The following is a 22,019-nucleotide window of genomic DNA, read 5'->3' on the forward strand; positions in this document are numbered from 1 at the left end:
CTTCCTGTAGCTTTTAATGAGTTCCTGGATCCTGGATGAAGGTATATTTGACCATTCCTGTTTACAAAACAAGTTCAGTTAAGTTTGATGGTTGCCGAGCATGGACAGCACACTTCAAATCATCCCACAGATGTTCAATGATATTCAGGTCTGGGGACTGGGATGGCCATTCCAGAACATTGTAATTGTTCCTCTGCATGAATGCCTGAGTAGATTTGGAGCGGTGTTTTGGATCATTGTCTTGCTGAAATATCCATCCCCTGCATAACTTCAACTTCACCACTGATTCTTGCACATTATTGTCAAGAATCTGCTGATACTGAGTTGAATCCATGTGCCCCTCAACTTTAACAAGATTCCCGCTGCCGGCATTGTCCACACAGCCCCAAAGCATGATGAAACCTCCACCAAATTTTACTGTGGGTAGCAAGTGCTTTTCTTGGAATGCCGTGTTTTTTTGCCTCCATGCATAACGCCTTTTTGTATGTCCAAACAACTCAATCTTTGTTTCATCAGTCCACAGGACCTTCTTCCAAAATGTAACTGGCTTTTCCAAATGTGCTTTTGCATACCTCAGGCGACTCTGTTTGTGGCGTGCTTGCAGAAACGGCTTCTTTCGCATCACTCTCCCATACAGCTTCTCCTTGTGCAACGTGTGCTGTATTGTTGACCGATGCACAGTGACACCATCTGCAGCAAGATGATGCTGCAGGTCTTTGGAGGTGGTCTGTGGATTGTCCTTGACTGTTCTCACCATTCTTCTTCTCTGCCTTTCTGATATTTCTCTTAGCCTGCCACTTCTAGGCTTAACAAGAACTGTACCTGTGTTCTACCATTTCCTTACTATGTTCCTCACAGTGGAAACTGACAGTTTAAATCTCTGAGACAACTCTTTGTATCCTTCTCCTGAACAACTATGTTGAATAATCTTTGTCTTCAGATCATTTGAGAGTTGTTTTGAGGAACCCATGATGCCACTCTTCATAGTAGATTCAAATAGGAGAACAACTTGCAAGTGGCCACCTTAAATACCTTTCCTCATGATTGGATACACCTGCCTATGAAGTTCAAAGCTCAATGAAGTTACAAAACCAATTTAGTGCTTTAGTAAGTCAGTAAAAAGTAGTTAGGAGTGTTCAAATCAAGAAATTGATAAGGGTGCCCATACTTTTGCACCGGTCAAATTTTGTTTAAATGCAGATTGCACATTTTCTGTTAGTACAATAAACCTCATTTCAATCCAGAAATATTACTCAGTCCATCAGTTATTAGATATATGAAACTGAAATAGCTGTTTGTTTGGTCATACAAAAAGGCGTTATGCATGAAGGCAAAAAAACACGGCACTCCAAGAAAAACACTTGCTACCCACAGTAAAATTTGGTGGAGGTTCCATCATGCTTTGGGGCTGTGTGGCCAATGCCGGCACCGGGAATCTTGTTAAAGTTGAGGGTTGCATGGATTCAACTCAGTATCAGCAGATTCTTGACAATAATGTGCAAGAATCAGTGACGAAGTTGAAGTTACGCAGGGGATGGATATTTCAGCAAGACAATGATCCAAAACACCGCTCCAAATCTACGCAGGCATTCATGCAGAGGAACAATTACAATGTTCTGGAATGGCCATCCCAGTCCCCAGACCTGAATATCATTGAACATCTGTGGGATGATTTGAAGCGTGCTGTCCATGCTCGGCGACCATCAAACTTAACTGAACTGGAATTGTTTTGTCAACAGGAATGGTCAAATATACCTTCATCCAGGATCCAGGAACTCATTAAAAGCTACAGGAAGCAACTAGAGGCTGTTATTATTGCAAAAGAAGGATCTACAAAATATTAATGTCACTTTTATGTTGAGGTGCCCATACTTTTGCACCTGTCAAATTTTGTTTAAATGCAGATTGCACATTTTCTGTTAGTACAATAAATCTCATTTCAATCCAGAAATATTACTCAGTCCATCAGTTATTAGATATATGAAACTGAAATAGCTGTTGCAAAAACCCAAATTGTTATAAAGAAAAAAGGTTAACATTACGAGGGGAGCCCAAACTTTTTCATTTGACTGTATTTGCTCTCATTTTCTTTTGTTATTATTACTATGCAGAAAATACTTGATTAACGCCCAGATACGCCGAAACGTTGTAAATCTTAAGAAAACCTCTCCTATTGAAAAGAAAATTTAAATTAAAGTGTTATGGTCGCCGAGGGGTGGCGAGTGTACATGAGTAAACCCACTGGGCCGTACACCAGACTCCCCTGGTAGTAGCTAACCTGGAGATAACCCCTAGACATGGATTGTCAGGCACAGCCCAAGGGGGCCTAAATGCACTACAGCCAGGACCAGTGGAGTCGGCTCTGACGGACTGGTGAGTCTCTGGGGTCTAGTACCAGTCTGCTCAGATGTGGGTGGAGGATAGAACATGGCAGCATGGAGGAAGTAGCTCAGACGTGGCAGCAGGAACGAAACACTGGTGCAAAACACAAGGATGCAAGATCAGACACAGTAAGACACAAAAGACCTAAGAACTAGCAACATATTAATGATAGGCAAAGTTGCACAGGCGCCTCACCTAAGTGGAAGCAGGCTTAAATACCTTCAGGGTAATAGCTGACCTCAGGGATTACTTCCGGTTAATGGGACGCCGGCCCTTTAAGAAATGGGCCGTGGATTTGCACACCCTATGGGCACTCCAAGAAGGCCTGCATGTTGGCCTGGGAGCAAGAGGAGACCACGGCAGACCCTGGGGCAGAAACAGAACGCATGTAACCGGTGGGCAGGTGAGGAGAGCGGTAATCCCGCCGCACCCTGGGAGAAGGCGCATGAGGGGGTGCCGCACCGAGTCCAGGCGCTACATAACGCATCAATGCATGTCTGAGCAACAAATCCTTCCCTCAGAGAACATCCACACATTTGAACGTTTCTCCTTTGTGTCTGATGAAGATTATTCTTTATATTCATTATTATCCCCCTCAGATGTATTCAGAAGTGAGGGAACTGGTGGCACAGATGTTATAGATGGTATTGTCACTTCTGTAAGGCCAAGTGCACACTTTGAGTGTTTGGTGAGTTTTTTACAAACTACTTCTGTATTTTTTACCCACTCCTCATTTTGGCTTAAAAATACTGAGGTAAAAACTAACCAAATACTCAACATGTGCACGTGGCCTAAAAGTCTGATCTTTCAAAAATATAAAATGAATTAGGCTGCTTTCACACATCTGTTTTTTGCTGTCCGACAAAATCCGGCATAACAACTGATGCAACGGATCCGGCGAAAAAAACGGATCCGTTGCATCAGTTTTTTCCATGCGTTCCTTCCAATTTTTGACGGATCCGTTGTGCTACTGAGCATGCGCAGTTCAAAAAACCAGATCCGTGTTGGATTCCTTCATATGCCGGATGATGACGGATCCGGCGCCCATAGGCTTCTATTATACAACATGCCGGTTGGCGCTGGATCCGGCATGGTCCGGTTTTTGCCGGAGACAACGCTTCATGCTGCATAATTTCCGGCCGCCGGACGAAGACATTTTGATGGATCCGGCGGACGGCGCATGCAATGCAAGCCCATCCAGCACAATCCGGCGCTAAGACAAGTTAATGGGGAATAAAACAAAACAGATCCGCCGCCAGATCCGTTTTATCCTTTTTGGTGCCGGATGGTGAAAAACAGATGTATAAAAGCAACCTTAACCTGATCCGTATACGGCGTAATAAGAAGAAATATCTAAATGTCAAAATATTGTTTTTTCAGCTGTTCCAACACTGCCAAAAAATGCAATAAGAGGTGATCAAAACATTATATCTACCCAAAATGGTATCAAGAAAAACATTGGCTCAGTGCGCAAAAATAAAATAAAAAATGCTCTCAAATTTCCACAACAATCAAAAACGTAAAACATTATGGTTCTCAGAAAATGATGACACGAGAATTTTTGTTTTTGTTTCATTCACAAATGCCCCAGTTTTTTCCCCACATTTATATAAAAAAAAGCTGTGCATGTTTGGTTCTTATGATTACCATCTCAGTATGTGTACCTACCTGAAGAGTCATATTACAAGGTTATTTTTATCGTTTAGTGAACATGGTAAGTAAAAAAAAACCCCTCAAAAAACGATTGTGGAATTGCGCTATTTTTGAAAATTTTCCCACCTTCAAATTTGTTTACAATTTTCCAAAACATCACATGACAAAATGAATGATGTGAATCAAAAGTACAGCTCATTCAGCATAAAACAGGCCCTCATATGACAATGTTGAAGGAAAAATAAAAAAAAAGTTATGGGTCTTAGAAGGAAAAAAACTAAATGCAAAAGCGAAAAATAGCCATGTCAGGAACGGGTTATAACGTACCAATATCATAGTTTATATGGCAGAAAATGGTGACTAATGAGCAACTACTTCCTGTGACTGTAAAATTTAACTGAAGGAAGATGGCACATGACTTTGTCACTGGTGTGTCACGGGTAACAGACAGTCATGTGGTTTCTGGCAATAGAAGGTCACAACGTTTGGCTGCACCAAATGCTCCATGACTTTCTATTGTTCCTGCTGTCAGTATTCATTGTAATAGGCAGCTTTCCTGCTGGATTTTCATCCTTTAGGACCCAGCAGGTGCTCACCTTCCACCAAGCTGCTGATCATCAGTAATCTCTTGGTGATTACTCCCTTCTTCCCTCTACTGGTGCTGGTGATATTATTCACTTTATTTTAGCTCTGGTTGCAAGCAGGTGGCTTGTACTCATCTGTAGTACTGTTGCAGAAGCTTGCTGAATTCCTGCCTGTGTCATCTGTGGATAAGTAGTTCATGCTTTTTCTCCCCTGTGTCCCCCTTGTGTCTTTCTTTAATGTTTAGTGAGGGTGACGAAGAGCTCATCCCACCCATTCCCTAATGGGACCAGCACTGGGGACACCTAGGGTCAGGTATCCGGTTCAGCACATATGTGAGGTGGTGAGGGAACCCAGGGACCAGTTGTAGGTTTGTTCAAGGTGTCACCATCCCCCCCTTCCTTAGATACAGAAGTCCCCTTCCCTTACCTTTAGCCACTTGCTTGGTACTCTTCCCTTTGTACCTAGCGTGACAGACTTATTCCTTCCAAAGACACTTTAAAAGGACCAGGGGTCATTCATTACATGTATAGCTAAATAGGAAAGGGTTCTTTACAGTTAGAGCAGTCAGACTATGGAATGCTCGACTGCATGATGAAGTAATGGTAGATACTATAACAGCATTTAAGAAAGGGCTGGATGCTTTTCTCACAACAATCGGCATTGTGGGTTACAAATAATCTAGTTATAAAGAATGGATAACTGATGAAGAAAAGTTGAACTTGATGGACCTGACTTTTTCAAACTATATAACTATTTTAACCTGGGGCATAAATAGCAGAACTGAGAAGACTACACACAGTTATTAAACTCTTTAGTTCGGGATCACAGACAAGTTTTTATTTTGGATGGAGGAATCCACTGCATTGTGTCTGAACAGACCCTCAACACTTAACTGTATCTTTGGTCCATTACTATATACAGTTAAAAGGTATCCACTGCCTGTATTTATTCACGTTTCTAGCACATTTCAGCTGTAATGATGCATGAAATAAACAGCCGCCTTGATTAGTCTTGCACAACTTCTTTGTAATTACATCTTGTACAGAAACACACAAGTGGCTCCTAAATGCTCATTCTGTTGCCCAGAGTACAATGCATTAGCATTATAACAAAGCATACAACACCACATAGGACGCAGCTCTAATTGCGAAAAGCATTAAACAAAGTTTGAACAGACAAAATACACATAATGTTGTCTTGAATTACAATAATATCATCCAAATCTAAAAAAATATGTCCTGAAGCTTATCATGGCTGCCTTACATTTACCAACTGAAAATAATGTACAACTTGGATAGGAAACATAATGTAGATTCTGCATATCTGACACTAAAGGGGGCTCCCATTGTCACTTTATGAGAATATCTCTACACACACTTTCCGTCTGGTTATATCTTTTCCACAGTCATCCCACCCAAGGATCTTTTGCCTTTTGGTGCACAAGTCTGGTATATGAGGCCATTGTCTGTATGTTACATGCTAAAAGCTGCTTATAAGAAAGGGAATGAGCAAGTCATGATTCCTGAAGCCTTTTTACATAACTTACAATGTTATGTTCGTATAGCAACTCACAAGGGATAAAGGTAGCAAACTAAAAAAAACTGCAACTGACCCTGCTGTTTCCTGTATAGACTAGAGAGCTCAACCCCACATTCCCTAACTGTTTCTGCGAGAGTTGGAATAGCTCTGACCACAGACTAATAAAATGGCAACTGGGGCCTACTGTGCCTGATCGGCAGTGGAGTACTTCATGCTCCTCCCAAGGAACCAGGGGGCATAGCAGAGTGAAAGTTACCCACAGAAGGGAAGGTGTGCTGAAGTAGAAAGTCATCCCAGAGTGAGTAAGACAAAGAACAAAATAGACAATAACAGAGAGAGATTATGTTGCTGAGACTATGCCTCCTTCTTACTGACAACACACAGAAGATAGGTGCAGAATGGAGAACATAAACAGCAGAGAGCAGTATCCTAGCTGGTCTTCCACTGACCAGAAGAAACTAACAGCAATATGGCTGGACAAAATGAGAATATCACCAGCAGGAAATACCAGCATGAGGAATGTATCTAAAAACACACCTAAAAGGTGATTGGGCAGACAAATAAGTAAATTAATAAACTTGTTACCCTAACAGAACCAAAACAAGCATAAGAGAAATTAAACACCCAAAGAAAAGGTGCCTCTGCTGTGGTCCAGCAGACAGAGAATTCGACCGCACAGCACAGACTCGAGAGTTCAAATACAGATGCATGTCAGAATGTTCATGGGGACAATGTGAGAAACAGAGATATGGGAGTACTCTGGTTGCTTAGAAAAGAGCACTGCTACTGTCACCAAAATGTTTACAATTGTACCCAAAAGAATCAGAATGTGATACAAACCTCTTTACCATCCTCAACAATTGGGAGGGGGTGGGGAGGTTAGGTAAGGGGGATGTTACAATGCATAATGTACAGATACCATTACATATAGTATTTAAGGCACTTGAATGAACTAGCGAGACACACGCACAGGTTTGGACTGGCCAACAGGAGAACAGGCAAATCCTCTAGTGGTCCCCTTTACAGTAGTGCGTCACTTATTCCCCCCCTTCTCTGCAAAATCAGTAGTTGCCACAATACATTTGTTTCACTATGAGATAAAGGAAGCATCTCATTATTCATTATATAAAAGCATGGTTACATTTGTGAATGTAATACTTGCAGTTGATCAGTGGGCCCCCAGAGTCAGTGTTCCTGGTGGGCCCCAGCCGCCCCAGTTTGACACTGCATGTGCATGAATAGGGACCTTTGACAACACACATTTCCAGATCGAGCATTGCCTTGTACATTACACAAGTCCCTAGGAAACATCTCCTTGTAGAATATCCTTATCATTTAACTCTTGTACTTTGGGCTACAGTTTTTGAGAAGGTCACTGATTAATTCCTCCCCTATGGAAAACCTCATGACACTGACTACTCGAACCTTAGCCACCAAAATGAGGTTTATGTCATGGGGTCTTTTCCTTGAGGCTGAGGTCTTAATTATAGACAGATATCAGATCTCCTCCTGGTTGTTGTATTTTTCCATTTAAAAACATGAGAAAGCAATATCATAGAGATCGCGTTTCTCATTTGTCATCTTGATACCCCTGGCAATTGCAGGACCCAGTGATGATTTTAGAATTATCCGCATTATAGAGATAAGTGTGTCTTGTAAACATACATCCTGCCAAATGCTCTTAGATCTGAAAGCTCTCTGTTTATTACTGCACAAGTAACAGGATTTATGGCAATATTGAAGTTTTTGGGCTTCATTATCTAAAATAGAATGTATGTTTTATAACTTTAATGTATTTTTAGAAAGCCTGAAGTACTATTCATATGGAGGCACGGGCAGAGCAAAGCCGATGTACTTGTAAACACAGTGTGTATGGATTCTTTTATGATAAGGAATATGGAGACACTTGAAGTGAATCTTCACCTGTTTTTTATGTCTAGTCTGAGAACAAAATAATGTACATACAGCAACTCTAATATTAGCAATGTGTCACTTACTGGGCTGCTAGCTGGAGTTTCAACAAAATCATATTTTTTTTAAAATTTTTGGATTTGTACATTTTTGAAGGATAGCAATTTGTACACCTTGCAGTAATAATCTTTCGCAAAAGTGACAGAGAATATTATAAGTTTCTAAATGTTCCCTTCTGCCATCTGCATCCCTGTAATACTCATGAAATAAGTTAATTTATGGGAGGTCAGCCATTTCCCACAGGTATTCTCTTAAAATATTCCTGATATTGATGGTGTATCCATGGGACATGTCATCAATAACAGATCGGCGGTAGTCCAACATCTCCATCGCCAGCTGCCAGATGTCAACGGATGTTATGTACTGCACAAAACCATTCGCTACTCTGACCTCTCTGTCGGTGTGTCCGCAACGTGATCGCAGTAGAACGATGGGTTGTCATAACAGCCAGGTGTCATCTGATGACTCCTGTGTCTGTCATCTCAGTACTCCTATAAAGCCAGCTCACGGCTCAATGTAAAACAAGTGATGAGACTATTGAAGGTTCAAGTCCACTAAGTGGACAATAATAATCTAATAAATACAGTACAAAGTAGAAAAAAATGTGTGTGTGTGTATATATATATGTATACATATATACAGTACAGACCAAACGTTTGGACACACCTCATTCAAGGAGTTTTTTTTATTTTCATGACTATGAAAATTGTAGATTCACATTGAATGCATCAAAACTATGAATTAACACATGTAGCATGAAATATTTAACGAAAAAGTGTGAAACAATTGAAAATATGTCTTATATTTTAGGTTCTTCAAAGTAGCCAGCTTTTGCTTTGATTACTGCTTTGCACACTGTTGGCATTCTCTTGATGAACTTCAAGAGGTAGTCACCGGAAATGGTCTTCCAAAAGTCTTGAAGGAGTTCCCAGAGATGCTTAGCACTTGTTTGCCCTTTTGCCTTCACTCTGCGGTCTAGCTCACCTCAAACCATCTCGATTGGCCTCAGGTCTGGTGACAGTGGAGGCCAGGTCATCTGGCGTAGTACCCCATCACTCTCCGTCTTAGTCAAATAGCCCTTACATAGCCTGGAGGTGTGTCTGGGGTCATTGTCCTGTTGAAAAATAAATGATGGTCCAACTAAACGCAAACCGGATGAAATAGCATGCTGCTGCAAGATGCTGTGGTAGGCATGCTGGTTCAGTGTGCCTTCAATTTTGAATAAATCCCCAACAGTGTCACCAGCAAAGCACGCCCACACCATCACACCTCCTCCTCCATGCTTCATGGTGGGAACCAGGCATGTAGAGTCCATCCGTTCACCTTTTCTGCGTCGCACAAAGACACGGTGGTTGGATCCAAAGATCTCAAATTTGGACTCATCAGACCAAAGCACAGATTTCCACTGATCTAATGTCCATTCCTTGTGTTTTTTAGCCCAAACAAGTCTCTTCTGATTGTTGCCTGTCCGTAGCAGTGGTTTCCTAGCAACTATTTTACCACGAAGGCCTGCTGCACAAAGTCTCCTCTTAACAGTTGTTCTAGAGATGTGTCTGCTGCTAGAACTCTGTGTGGCATTGACCTGGTCTCTAATCTGAGCTGCTGTTAACCTGCGATTTCTGAGGCTGGTGACTCGGATAAACCTATCTTCCGCAGCAGAGGTGACTCTTGGTCTTCCTTTCCTGGAGTGGTCCTCATGTGAGCCAGTATCTTTGTAGCGTTTGATGGTTTTTGCCACTGCACTTGGGGACACTTTCAATGTTTTCCCAATTTTTTGGACTGACTGACCTTCATTTGTTAAAGTAATGATGGCCACTCGTTTTTCTTTACTTAGCTGCTTTTTTTCTTGCCATAATACAAATTCTAACAGTCTATTCAGTTGCACTATCAGCTGTGTATCCAGCAGACTTCTGCACAACACAACTGATGGTCCCAACCTCATTTATAAGGCAAGAAATCCCACTTATTAAACCTGACAGGGTACACCTGTGAAGTGAAAACCATTTCCAGTGACTACCTCTTGAAGCTCAGCAAGAGAATGCCAAGAGTGTGCAAAGCAGTAATCAAAGCAAAAGGTGGCTACTTTGAATAACCTAGAATATGACATATTTTCAGTTGTTTCACACTTTTTTGTTAAGTATTTCATTCCACATGTGTTAATTCATAGTTTTGATGCCTTCAATGTGAATCTACAATTTTCAGAATCATGAAAATAAAGAAAACTCTTTGAATGAGAAGGTATGTCCAAACTTTTCGTCTGTACTGTGTGTATATATATATATAGTCAAATCGCCACCCTTTTACCACACTAAAATAAGTAAGAAATAAAAATACACATATTTGGTATTGCTGCATCTGTAAAAGCCCAATCTATCAAAATATAAAATAAATTAATCCACTCAATAAACAGTATAATGAAAAAAATCATAACTCTCGAATTACAGTTTTTCAGTCACCGCAACATCAGAAAAAATGTACTACCAGGCGATCAAAACAACGTATATACTCCAAAATAATGTCAATAAAAACGTCAGCTCGGGGTGCCAAAAAACAAGCCCTCACACAGCCCCAGATCCCAAAACTTGAAAACGTTACGACTCTCGGAATGTTGTGACACAAGCAAGGTTTTTGTTTCTCAGAATTACTTTGTGGTATGGTGCTTCATCATGCTGGAAAAAGCATAATGCTTAGGGATGATCGAATACCACAAATATTCGGCTTTGCGAATATCCGACGAATAGGTCGCCGCTATGTTAATATTTGATGTGCATTGTAAATCTATAGGAAGCCCGAATAGTTGTTATTCAGGTTTCCCATAGACTTACATTGCGCATCGAATATTCGACAATAGTCGAATAGCGGCGACCTAATCGACGAATATTCGCAAAGCCAAATATTTGTTGTATTCGATCATCCCTAATAATCATCACTAAATTGCTCTTGAAGGATGTTTAGATAACGTTCTTTATACATGGGCAAGACTACATTCGATGAAAAGCAACCCTACACATAAATGGTCTCAGGATCGTTTACTTTTGACATGAACTGGACTCTTGGTAGCGCTCACCTTTTCTTCTCTAAACCATCATTCTCAAGATTTTCCGGAACTCTGAAGGGGACTTTGTCCGAGCATAATTTCTCCCCAGTCCTTTGCCGTCCAATCCCTCTACTCCATAAATACTTACATTCTAGAGGAAGTGCAGGGATTGGGATGCAGAGTACTTTGGGATGCAGAGTACTGGGGAGAAATAATTTTCTATGAAAAAGTCCCCTTCAGACTTTTTTTGGAAATCTGGAAGAATGATTGTTCAGAGAAGAAAAAGTGAGTTTTACCAGAAGTCCTGTGTCATGCCTTTTTCCAAAATTACAGTCAATCCTCAAAATCCAATGAGCAAACAAAAACACAAAAATTGTGATAAACTCCAAGCACTGATTAGTCAACAACAGGTTACCATCAGTCAGGAATGGACTCAGACTCTGATATCAAGGATGTCAGGGCAATTTGCAGAAGTCTTGAAAAATAATTGGGAAGTGCGTCCAACCCAGGACGCAGGCTCTCTTGGTCTTCACACTTCCCAGGTAAAACTGCAATTATCAATGTTTCCCTTATCATCGGAGGCTGGGATCTGTTTCACAACCCTCCACCAACTTTGTGCAACCCTGTTTTTTATTTATCTATTCCAACATACTTTTTATGTGGTTGCCATGATGATTTTTTGAGGAATTGGTTTGGGGTTTATATTCCAGCCTGTATATTCTATGCAGTTTCCTGGGTGGACTATTTATTATCTGATTACATATATATATATATATACCGGTTAACATATAACCGCTACCACTACTAGTAATCAGTACCTTTGGTTTGTCAGTAGTCCGCTATAGATCATTGTCTATGTCCACACTTGTTTGTGCCGCCCTGCACCTATTTACCAATAAAGTTTTTTCACCTTGTACCCTGGACTTTGGTCGCAATTTTCTTTGTTTGTATTTAAATTTATCGACTTGTCCTAGTCCCCATCCAGGTATTATGATTATCATGGTTTTCTTACTGTGTTATATTAATTCCTGGTAAATCATGGAGTGGCTGTGGCTTTCTTTGTACGTTAACACTAGTGGGTAGGAAATAAGAATTAGATGCTGAGCCCCAGAGACATGAACAAATGTGAGAGAATGTCTTCGGTATAAACCTATAGAATATGATATCGCCATAAAAAAATAATTCCAGCCCAGTAGTGGTAAATATGACCTCACACCAGCTTATTTTAAATCTACATTCTTTAAAGAAGTAACCATTAAAAAAAGAAAAAATAAATAAATATTATATATATATATATATATATATATATATATACATACATACATACACACACACACACAGGGTGGTCCAAAAGTAGGTGGACAGTATGAGTAATGGAGTTATGAAGGGGGAGATTTATCAAACATGATGTAAAGTGAAACTGACACAGTTACCCTTTGTAACGTCCGGGTGGTGGAACCTCTGGACCGTACACCGGTTTCCCTTGAGGAGGCAGCCAGGCAGGTCACCCCGCCAGAGGGTCTGGGTGCACGGCGGCCGAAGCACTATTGGTAGCCGGACAGTCCGTATGGGAGCAGGAAAGGTGGATGGAGTTCTGGACGGTGGTCCGGGTGACGAGGCTCAGAGTCCGAGGCCAGGTGGTAAGGTCAGGCGGGATCCGGGACTTGCTGAGCGATGGAACGGGTCACCAAGCGGAGCCAGGGACTGGAGACAGGCGGAGCTGCAGAGATGGTGGAACATCCGCCGAAGTCACCGTCAGGGTATGGGAATGAGCGTGGTTCGGAGCGGCTGGTGTGGCAGGACAGGCTCTACGAGACAGGACAGGGTTAATGCAGGCAAGGTACAAGGCAAAGCAATAGGGGACCTGAACACTAGCTTACTAAACACGTATAACAGGCCCCGCCCACCAGGAAAGAGAACCCTTATATACCCTGTACCTTTCTATGCAATATCCTGTTTCTGGTTGCTGGCCCTTTAAGAAAGGGTCAATGACCGCGCGCGCGCCCTAATGCGCATGCGCGAGGCCCGTGTGCCAGAAGTCAGTCCAGGAAGCGGTGAGGAGGAGGCAGGAGCGCCCGGCTGGGAGTCCCACCTCGCAGAGGAGCGCCAGGAGCGGGGAGCAGGACGCGTGGAGGCTGCAGGCGGGGACGAGGAGGACGGGACCGGAGTGGTGAGCAGGGGACGCCGCCGGGGAGCGGGAAGCGGGCCACGGGGACCGGAGAATGGGACAAGGGGACCGGGAAGCGTGACAGTACCCCCTCCCCCACGCCTCCCCCCCGCAAGCGGGACAGGAAGGCACGAATCAGAGGAGTGCCAACATTCTCCCGGGGCTCCCAGGACCTATCCTCAGGACCATAACCTGCCCAGTCCACCAGGAAGTATTGCCGACCACGTACGGTCTTCATGGCCACGATATCCCTTACCGCATAGATGTCATCGTCAGCGATGGGAGGAGGAGCAGTACCGACTTCAGCGGAGAAGGGACCAAAGACAACAGGCTTGAGCAAGGAGACATGGAAAGAGTTGGGTATCCGCATCGTGGCCGGGAGCTGCAGCTTGTAGGAGACAGCATTAATCTTGCTGACGACTTTAAACGGCCCGATGTAACGAGGAACCAACTTGTACGATGGCAACTTCAATCGGACATACTTGGATGCAAGCCAGACCAGATCACCAGGGGAGAAACATGGGGGATCCAAGCGCCTTTTGTCCGCATGACTCTTCATCCGCAAAGAAGCCCGCTCAAGGGAGGTCTTGACAGAGCTCCATATGGCTGAGAAGTCCTGGACCAGAGCATCTGCTGCGGGGACATCGGAAGCCGAGGATACTGGCAACGGAACCGAAGGCTGAAGTCCGTAAACGACTCGGAATGGAGAGCTGGAGGTGGACTCGCTGATGTGATGGTTGTGGGAGAACTCAGCCCAAGGAAGAAGCGTGGACCAGTCATCGTGATGGGCATTAACGTAGTGGCGCAGGAAGGAGGTCAGGATTTGATTGACCCGCTCCACTTGCCCATTCGACTGAGGATGGTAGGCCGAAGAAAAGTCCAGAGATACTTCCAGATGTTTGCAGAGGGCCCTCCAGAAGCGCGAGGTAAACTGAGTTCCTCTGTCGGACACAATGTGTGCGGGAAAGCCATGCAATCGGAATATATGTTGGATGAAGGAGTCAGCTAGCTCCTGGGCAGAGGGCAGCCCGGCCATGGGAATGAAGTGAGCCATTTTGGAGAAACGGTCCACCACAACCCATATGACTGTGTGTCCAGAGGATAAAGGTAAGTCCGTAATGAAGTCCATTGCGATATGTTGCCACGGAACAGAAGGAATGGGCAGAGGCAGGAGACGTCCATATGGTAGGTGCTTGGGTGTCTTGTTCCGGGCACAGGACGGACAGGCCGAGACGAAGGTTGAGACGTCTTTACGGAGGGACGGCCACCAGTAGTGACGGACAATCGTGCTCCAAGTCTTCTTCTGACCAGCATGGCCGGCGATCTTCGAGGCATGGCCCCAGTGCAGGACTCTCTGTCTGTCAGTATCTGAGACATAGGTTTTCCCAGGGGGTATCTGAGTTACCGTGACAGGATTCACCGACATGATGTTGCTGGGGTTGATGATGGGCTGGAACGTCTCCTCCTCCAACTCCACGGGCACTAAGGACCTGGACAAGGCGTCTGCCCGCACGTTTTTGTCCGCAGGCCGAAAATGGAGTTGGAAATCAAATCGGGCAAAAAACAAGGACCAGCGGGCTTGTCGTGGGTTCAGTCTTTGGGCTGACCGCAGGTACTCCAGATTCTTGTGGTCTGTGTATATGATTACAGGGTATACTGCGCCCTCCAAGAGGTAGCGCCATTCCTCCAAGGCAAGCTTCACGGCCAGTAGCTCCCGATCCCCGATGGTGTAGTTGCGTTCGGGTGCTGAGAAGCTCTTGGAGAAGAATCCACAAGTGACCAGCTTGCCGGAGGGGGAGTTCTGCATCAACACTGCTCCGGCTCCTGAGGAGGAGGCATCCACCTCCAAGGTGAACTGTCGGTTCAATTCAGGGCGATGGAGAACCGGGGAGGAAGCAAACGCCTGTTTCAAGGAGCAGAACGCGGCATTGGCCGCCGGGGGCCAGTCCTTAGGATTAGCTCCTTTCTTAGTCAAGGCAGAGAGAGGCGCAGTCAAGGCGGAGAAATGCGGGATGAATTGCCGATAATAGTTCGCAAAGCCGAGAAAGCGTTGGATAGCCTTCAGTCCGGAAGGAGGAGGCCAGTTGATGATGGCAGACACTTTCTCTGGGTCCATCTGCAGGCCAGTGTCCGAAATTACATAACCCAGGAAGGGAAGAGATGACTTTTCAAAGATGCATTTCTCGTACTTGGCGTACAGACGGTTGTCTCTAAGCCTCTGGAGAACTAGCTGCACGTTCTCTCTGTGGGTCTGTAGGTCCGGAGAGAAGACCAGGATGTCATCCAGATATACCACGACACAGACATAGAGGAGGTCTCTGAACACGTCGTTCACCAGTTCTTGGAAGACTGCCGGAGCATTACACAGACCAAAGGGCATGACACAATACTCATAGTGCCCATCCCGAGTGTTGAAGGCGGTTTTCAATTCGTCTCCAGAGCGAATGCGAACCAGGTTATAGGCCCCACGAAGGTCCAACTTGGTGAAGACCCGGGCTCCTCGGAGCCGATCGAATAGTTCAGGGATAAGCGGCAGAGGGTATTTGTTCTTTACGAGGATCTGGTTTAAACCCCGGTAGTCGATGCAAGGGCGCAGATCACCTTCCTTTTTCTTGACGAAGAAAAACCCTGCTCTGGCAGGGGATGAGGACCTCCGAATGAACCCCTTTGCCAGGCTCTCGGTAATATAGGCAGACATAGCTCGTGTCTCCGCAGGGGACAAGGGGTATATTCTTCCTCTAGGAGGCGTGGTTCCTGGCAGTAAATCGATGGCGCAGTCGTAGGGACGATGAGGCGGTAGTACCTCTGACTCCTTTTTATCAAAAACGTCCGAGAAGGACCAGTAGGCAGAAGGCAATCCTGGTAGAGACTCTGGAACCGGAGGGCGTCGAACGGGCTGGATGGTTTTCAGACATCTCTCGTGGCACGAAGAGCCCCATCGGGTGATTTCACCTGTACTCCAGCTGACCGACGGTTCGTGTGTCCGTAACCATGGGAGTCCCAGCAGGATCTGATGAGACATACGCGGGAGGACGTAGAAGGTGATCTTCTCGGTGTGCAGAGCACCGATCCGTACTTCCACGGGCTTGGTGATCAGTGAGACGGTGTCAGAGAGGGGTCTCCCATCTACAGAGGCGATCACCAGCGGTTTCTCTAGTGGGAGGACAGGCACCTGGTACTTATCCACCGTGGCCTGCTGGATGAAGTTGCCTGCTGCTCCGGAATCAAGATACGCCTCTGCCGTGAACCGGGTCTCTTCTGTGGTGACTTGAATAGTCCAGGTAACGGAGTCTGAGAGTGTCCCAGCACCTAGGGTGGCCTCTCCTACCAGGCCTAGGCTTTGGAGTTTCCCGGCTTCTCGGGACAAGAGCGTAGCAGGTGTGTGCCAGCTCCGCAGTAGAAGCAGAGACCTTTTGCTAGTCGTTCTGCTCTGCGTTGCTCAGACTGCCTCAGGCGGTCAATCTGCATGGGCTCGTAGGTAGAAGCGCCAGGTGACGCCGACTGGGGAGCGATGGGCTTCAGTGGTGGGGAGGCATGCCGCATCGGACGCCTCTCGCGGGACACCTCTTTGGATCGTTCCTGGAAACGAAGATCCACTCGAGTCGCTAGAGCAATCAGGGCATCCAAGGAGGACGGCACGTCCCGACCCGCCAGCTCATCTTTAATCCGACCCGAGAGTCCCTCCCAGAAGGCGGCGGTTAGGGACTCATTGTTCCACCCGAGTTCCAAGGCCAAGGTGCGAAACCGAATGGCGTACTGGCCTACTGTCAGAGTCCCCTGACGTAGCCGGAGGAGGGATGAGGCAGACGCGGAGGCGCGTCCGGGCTCGTCAAAGGTGGTACGAAATGCCTGCATGAACTCCTGGATGTTGGTAGTTACCGGATCCTCCTTCTCCCACAAGGGGTTCATCCAGGCCAGTGCCTCTCCTTCCAGATGGGACATCATGAAGGCGACCTTGGCTTGGTCAGATGCAAAAAGGTGCGGCAGCTGCGTGAAATGGAGGGAGCACTGATTAATGAATCCCCTGCAGGTCTTGGGATCACCGGCGTACCGGGGTGGTGAGGCCAAATGGAGTTTGGAAGCATCCGAGGAGACTGCCACGGGAGCTGCGGTCGTGGGTTGTGCAGTGGGAACCCGAGATGCCACAGGTGTGGCCGCTGCTTGTAGCGCGTTCAGATGGGCATCCACAGAAGTCATGAAGTTCAGCATGCGGGTCTGGGTCTCGCGCTGTCGTGTGAGTTCCTGCTGCAGGGCCGCTAGTGCTTCGGCGGGATCCATGGCCTGTTCTAGCTGTAACGTCCGGGTGGTGGAACCTCTGGACCGTACACCGGTTTCCCTTGAGAAGGCAGCCAGGCAGGTCACCCCGCCAGAGGGTCTGGGTACACGGCGGCTGAAGCACTATTGGTAGCCGGACAGTCTGTATGGGAGCAGGAAAGGTGGATGGAGTTCTGGACGGTGGTCTGGGTGACGAGGCTCAGAGTCCGAGGCCAGGTGGTAAGGTCAGGCGGGATCCGGGACTTGCTGAGCGATGGAACGGGTCACCAAGCGGAGCCAGGGACTGGAGACAGGCAGAGCTGCAGAGATGGTGGAACATCCGCCGAAGTCACCGTCAGGGTACGGGAATGAGCGTGGTTCGGAGCGGCTGGCGTGGCAGGACAGGCTCTACGAGACAGGACAGGGTTAATGCAGGCAAGGTACAAGGCAAAGCAATAGGGGACCTGAACACTAGCTTACTAAACACGTAGAACAGGCCCCGCCCACCAGGAAAGAGAACCCTTATATACCCTGTACCTTTCTATGCAATATCCTGTTTCTGGTTGCTGGCCCTTTAAGAAAGGGTCAATGACCGCGCGCGCGCCCTAATGCGCATGCGCGAGGCCCGTGTGCCAGAAGTCAGTCCAGGAAGCGGTGAGGAGGAGGCAGGAGCGCCCGGCTGGGAGTCCCACCTCGCAGAGGAGCGCCGGGAGCGGGGAGCAGGACGCGTGGAGGCTGCAGGCGGGGACGAGGAGGACGGGACCGGAGTGGTGAGCAGGGGACGCCGCCAGGGAGCGGGAAGCGGGCCACGGGGACCGGGAAGCGTGACACCCTTAGTAACCAATCAGATTCCACTTTTAATTCTTCACACTCTTTGGAAAATGAAAGGTGGAATCTGATTGGTTGCGAAGGGCAACTGAGTCAGTTTCACAGATCCAGTTTTCACAGATAAATCTCCCCCAAATCTGTTTTCTTTTCAGATAATTCAGATAACCCATAATGGCAAATAATTTAAATACAGATCAAAGAAAATGGATGTTAAAAGAGTAGTGGAAATCTCAAAATGCTGAAACCGTTAGAGCAAATTGGGTTGAAACATTTGGTGGTCAAGCCCCAAAGAGACAAACATTTACCACATTCGTGAGAAATTCGATACCACTGGCTCAATCCTTATTGAGGATTGCTCTAAAAACTGGTCGACCTAAAACAGCCTGCACAGAAAATTAATAATAAAGAACTTGTTGGTGAAACATTTGTTCAGAGTCCAAAAAAGTCCACCAGAAGAGTCTCTTTAGAATAGTGAATTTCACGAGCTTCTATCATGCGAATCCTGAAATCTATTGGGTGGAAAGCTTATCGTCCACGTCTAATTCATGGTTTATTGGAGGATGATCCAGACAGGCGGCTGCAATTTAGTGAGATTCTGCTTAACAAAATTGAAGAAAATCCAGTAATTTTAGATAACATTATGTGGAGTGATGAAGCTTCTTTCAAATTACCCGCCCATATTAACAGACATAATTGTATTTACTGGTATAATGAGAAGATGCATTTAACATTAGAGCAACAACTAAATGAGCCTAAATGTTTGGGGTGGTATTTCAAGTTTTGGTGTTTTAGGACCAATAGTTTTTGATGGAACAGTCACAGGAGATAAGTATCTCGAAATTCTAATGAATCAAGTTGTTCCCCAGTTACAGAACAGCCTAATTCAATTGACCTGTATTTCCAACAAGATGGGGCCCCTCCACATTATTTAAGAGTAGTCCGCGAGTATCTTGATGAAACATTTCCTAATAAATGGATTGGCCAAAGAAGCCCACTTGATTGGCCGCCACATTCACCAGACTTGATCCCAATGGATTTTTCTTTTGGGGAGTACTCAAGGACAAAGTTTATAGTCAAAAACCAAAAAGTGTCAGTGATTTGAAAATTACATAAGAGAAGCATTTCAAGAAATTAATACCCAAAGACACTTGTGCAAAAATGTTTGTGGAAGCGTAAGAGGCAGACTTCAAAGCTGTGCAAATTGTAATGGAAAACAGTTTGAGCACCTGCGTTGATAAACTTTAAGCACTTTTGTAGGGCTACTTTCACACTTGCATTCGTCGCAATCTGCCGCTATGGAAAATAGCCGTTAACGGATTGTGCTTCTTCCCATAGACTTGTTTTGACGACACACTGCGACGCAAGTGCCTGTGTTGCATCCGCCGGCCGACGCTGAGTCGTTATTTTACTGAGCATCAGATGGATAGAATGCAGAATGTAGCGTTTTTTGTTGCTGTAAAAAACCGCACTCCACAGGATTCTGTCGGGATCCGTTAGGAGGCATAATGAATGTCTATGGTGTTGGATTCCGTCGCCATGCGTTTGGCGACGGATTCCAGTGCAGGATTATGTCACGTTCTACTGAGCATGCTCATGTTCTAAATCGTTTAAAATCACTCCTGGTCTCTCCCTTTCTGTGGGTTGGTCTCTCTCTCTCTGTCAGTCAGTCGGTCTTTTGGTTGGTCTCTCTCTCTCTGTCAGTCGGTCTCTCCCTCTCACCCCCTCTCTCATACCGATCAACGGCACGGCGCTGCACAGCTGTCACACTGCTCTGGCGGCTTCTCCTCTTTTGAAAATGCCGGCCACATTATTCCATCTCGTATTCACTGCTTACCCCTCCCACCAGCACCTATGATTGGTTGCAGTTAGATGCGCCCCCACACTGAGTGACAGCTGTCTCACTGCAACCAATCACAGCCGATGGTGGGCGGGTGTATATCATGCAGTACAATAAATAAATAATTACAAAAAAACGGCGTGCGGTCCCCCCCCCAATTTTGATACCAGCCAAGATAAAGCCACACGGCTGAAGGCTGGTATTCTAAGGATGGGGAGCCCCACATTATGGGAAGCCCCCCAGCCTAAAAATATCAGCCAGCAGCCGCTCGAAATTGATGCATCCATTAGATGCGACAGTCCCGGGACTCTACCTGGCTCATCCCGAATTGCCCTGGTGCGGTGGCAATCTGGGTAATAAGGTGTTAATGGGAGCCCATAGCTGCCACTAAGTCCTAGGTTAATCATGGCAGGCGTCTATGAGAAACCCCCAATGATTAACCTGTAAATGAAAGTAAATAAACTTTGATGGGGGCTGTAGTGTGTAATGCCTGCCTGCATCCACAGACTCAGACAGGCTGTAATGGACAGGCTAGAGGGAAGCCACTCACCAAGCAGGACCCTCAGAACCCTGAAACCCTTTAACCCCTATACAGGGATTTGGAATTACAGAGGGCCCTGGAGATCACTACCTGTGGAAGGCTGCAGTCTGAGAGAGTAGTCGTCAGGCAGGGTAAAACCAGGAATTGCGAAACAGGAACAGAATCGTCAGGCAAGGACGTAATCAGAAACAAGCAGAGGTCAAAACCATATCGGGCACCGAGGTACAAAAACAGCAGGCAGGAGACGAAGTCAGGAAACAAGCGGTAATCAGAACACGAAATCACAGAACAGGACGAAACAGGAGCCAGAATTTTCAGAACTATCTCTGGCAGAGGTCAGCAGACAGGAGGGGCACTAAAAAGGTTGTGGTGTCTTCCCATAGGCTGTAGCTGAATGATGGTACTTCAGCTGGGAGACATCCGCCACCTACAGTCAGCCAGTGGCACTGCAGATTCCCAGGAAACCCAGACAAGTGGATGAGCGGAGCCTGCGCCCACCGGCGCCACTGGCATTGACTCCTCTCGCATCACCAGCACTATCCACGGCAGGAACACGGCGTCGCCTGGCGATCGGAGTTGAAGTCGATGGAGCAGACTCCGGTGGTGACGTAACATAGTGCCTGCGTGTGTGCGGTGATGATGAGGGTGATAATGCCTGTGTGAGTGCGGTGATGATCGGGGCGGTAGTGCCTGCATGTGTGTGGAGATGATGGGGGCGGTAGTGCCTGCTTGTGTGCAGTGATGATGGGGGTGGTAGTGCCTGTGTGCGGTGATGATTAGGGTGGTAGTGCCTGCGTGCGGTGATGATTAGGGCGGTAGTGCCTGCGTGTGTGCGGTGTTGATGGGGGCTGTAGTGCCTGCGTGTGTACGATGATGATGAGGGCTGTAGTGCCTGCGTGTGTGCAGTGATGATGGGGGCGGTAGTGCCGGTGTGTGTCCGGTGATGATGGGGACTCTCTCTCTCGGCTAAAGAAAACTAAAAGAATACAATGCGTTATTTCACAGGAATTTGTTGCCTTTATTATCACACTATTTACAACACATCAATCACATGCGCATTGTGACAGATGCCACACAATGCAAGTGTGAAAGTAGGCTTATTGTTCAGAATAAAATTTGATTGTCAATGTTATGATTGAGTTAGTAAATATAATTTCTATAATTTCATATATGAATCAAAATAAGTGTTATTATTTTCTGTCCACCTACTTTTGTTGGACCACCC

This window comes from Anomaloglossus baeobatrachus, chromosome 2 (genome assembly GCF_048569485.1).
Source record: "Anomaloglossus baeobatrachus isolate aAnoBae1 chromosome 2, aAnoBae1.hap1, whole genome shotgun sequence".
Classification (NCBI taxonomy): Eukaryota; Metazoa; Chordata; class Amphibia; order Anura; family Aromobatidae; genus Anomaloglossus; species Anomaloglossus baeobatrachus.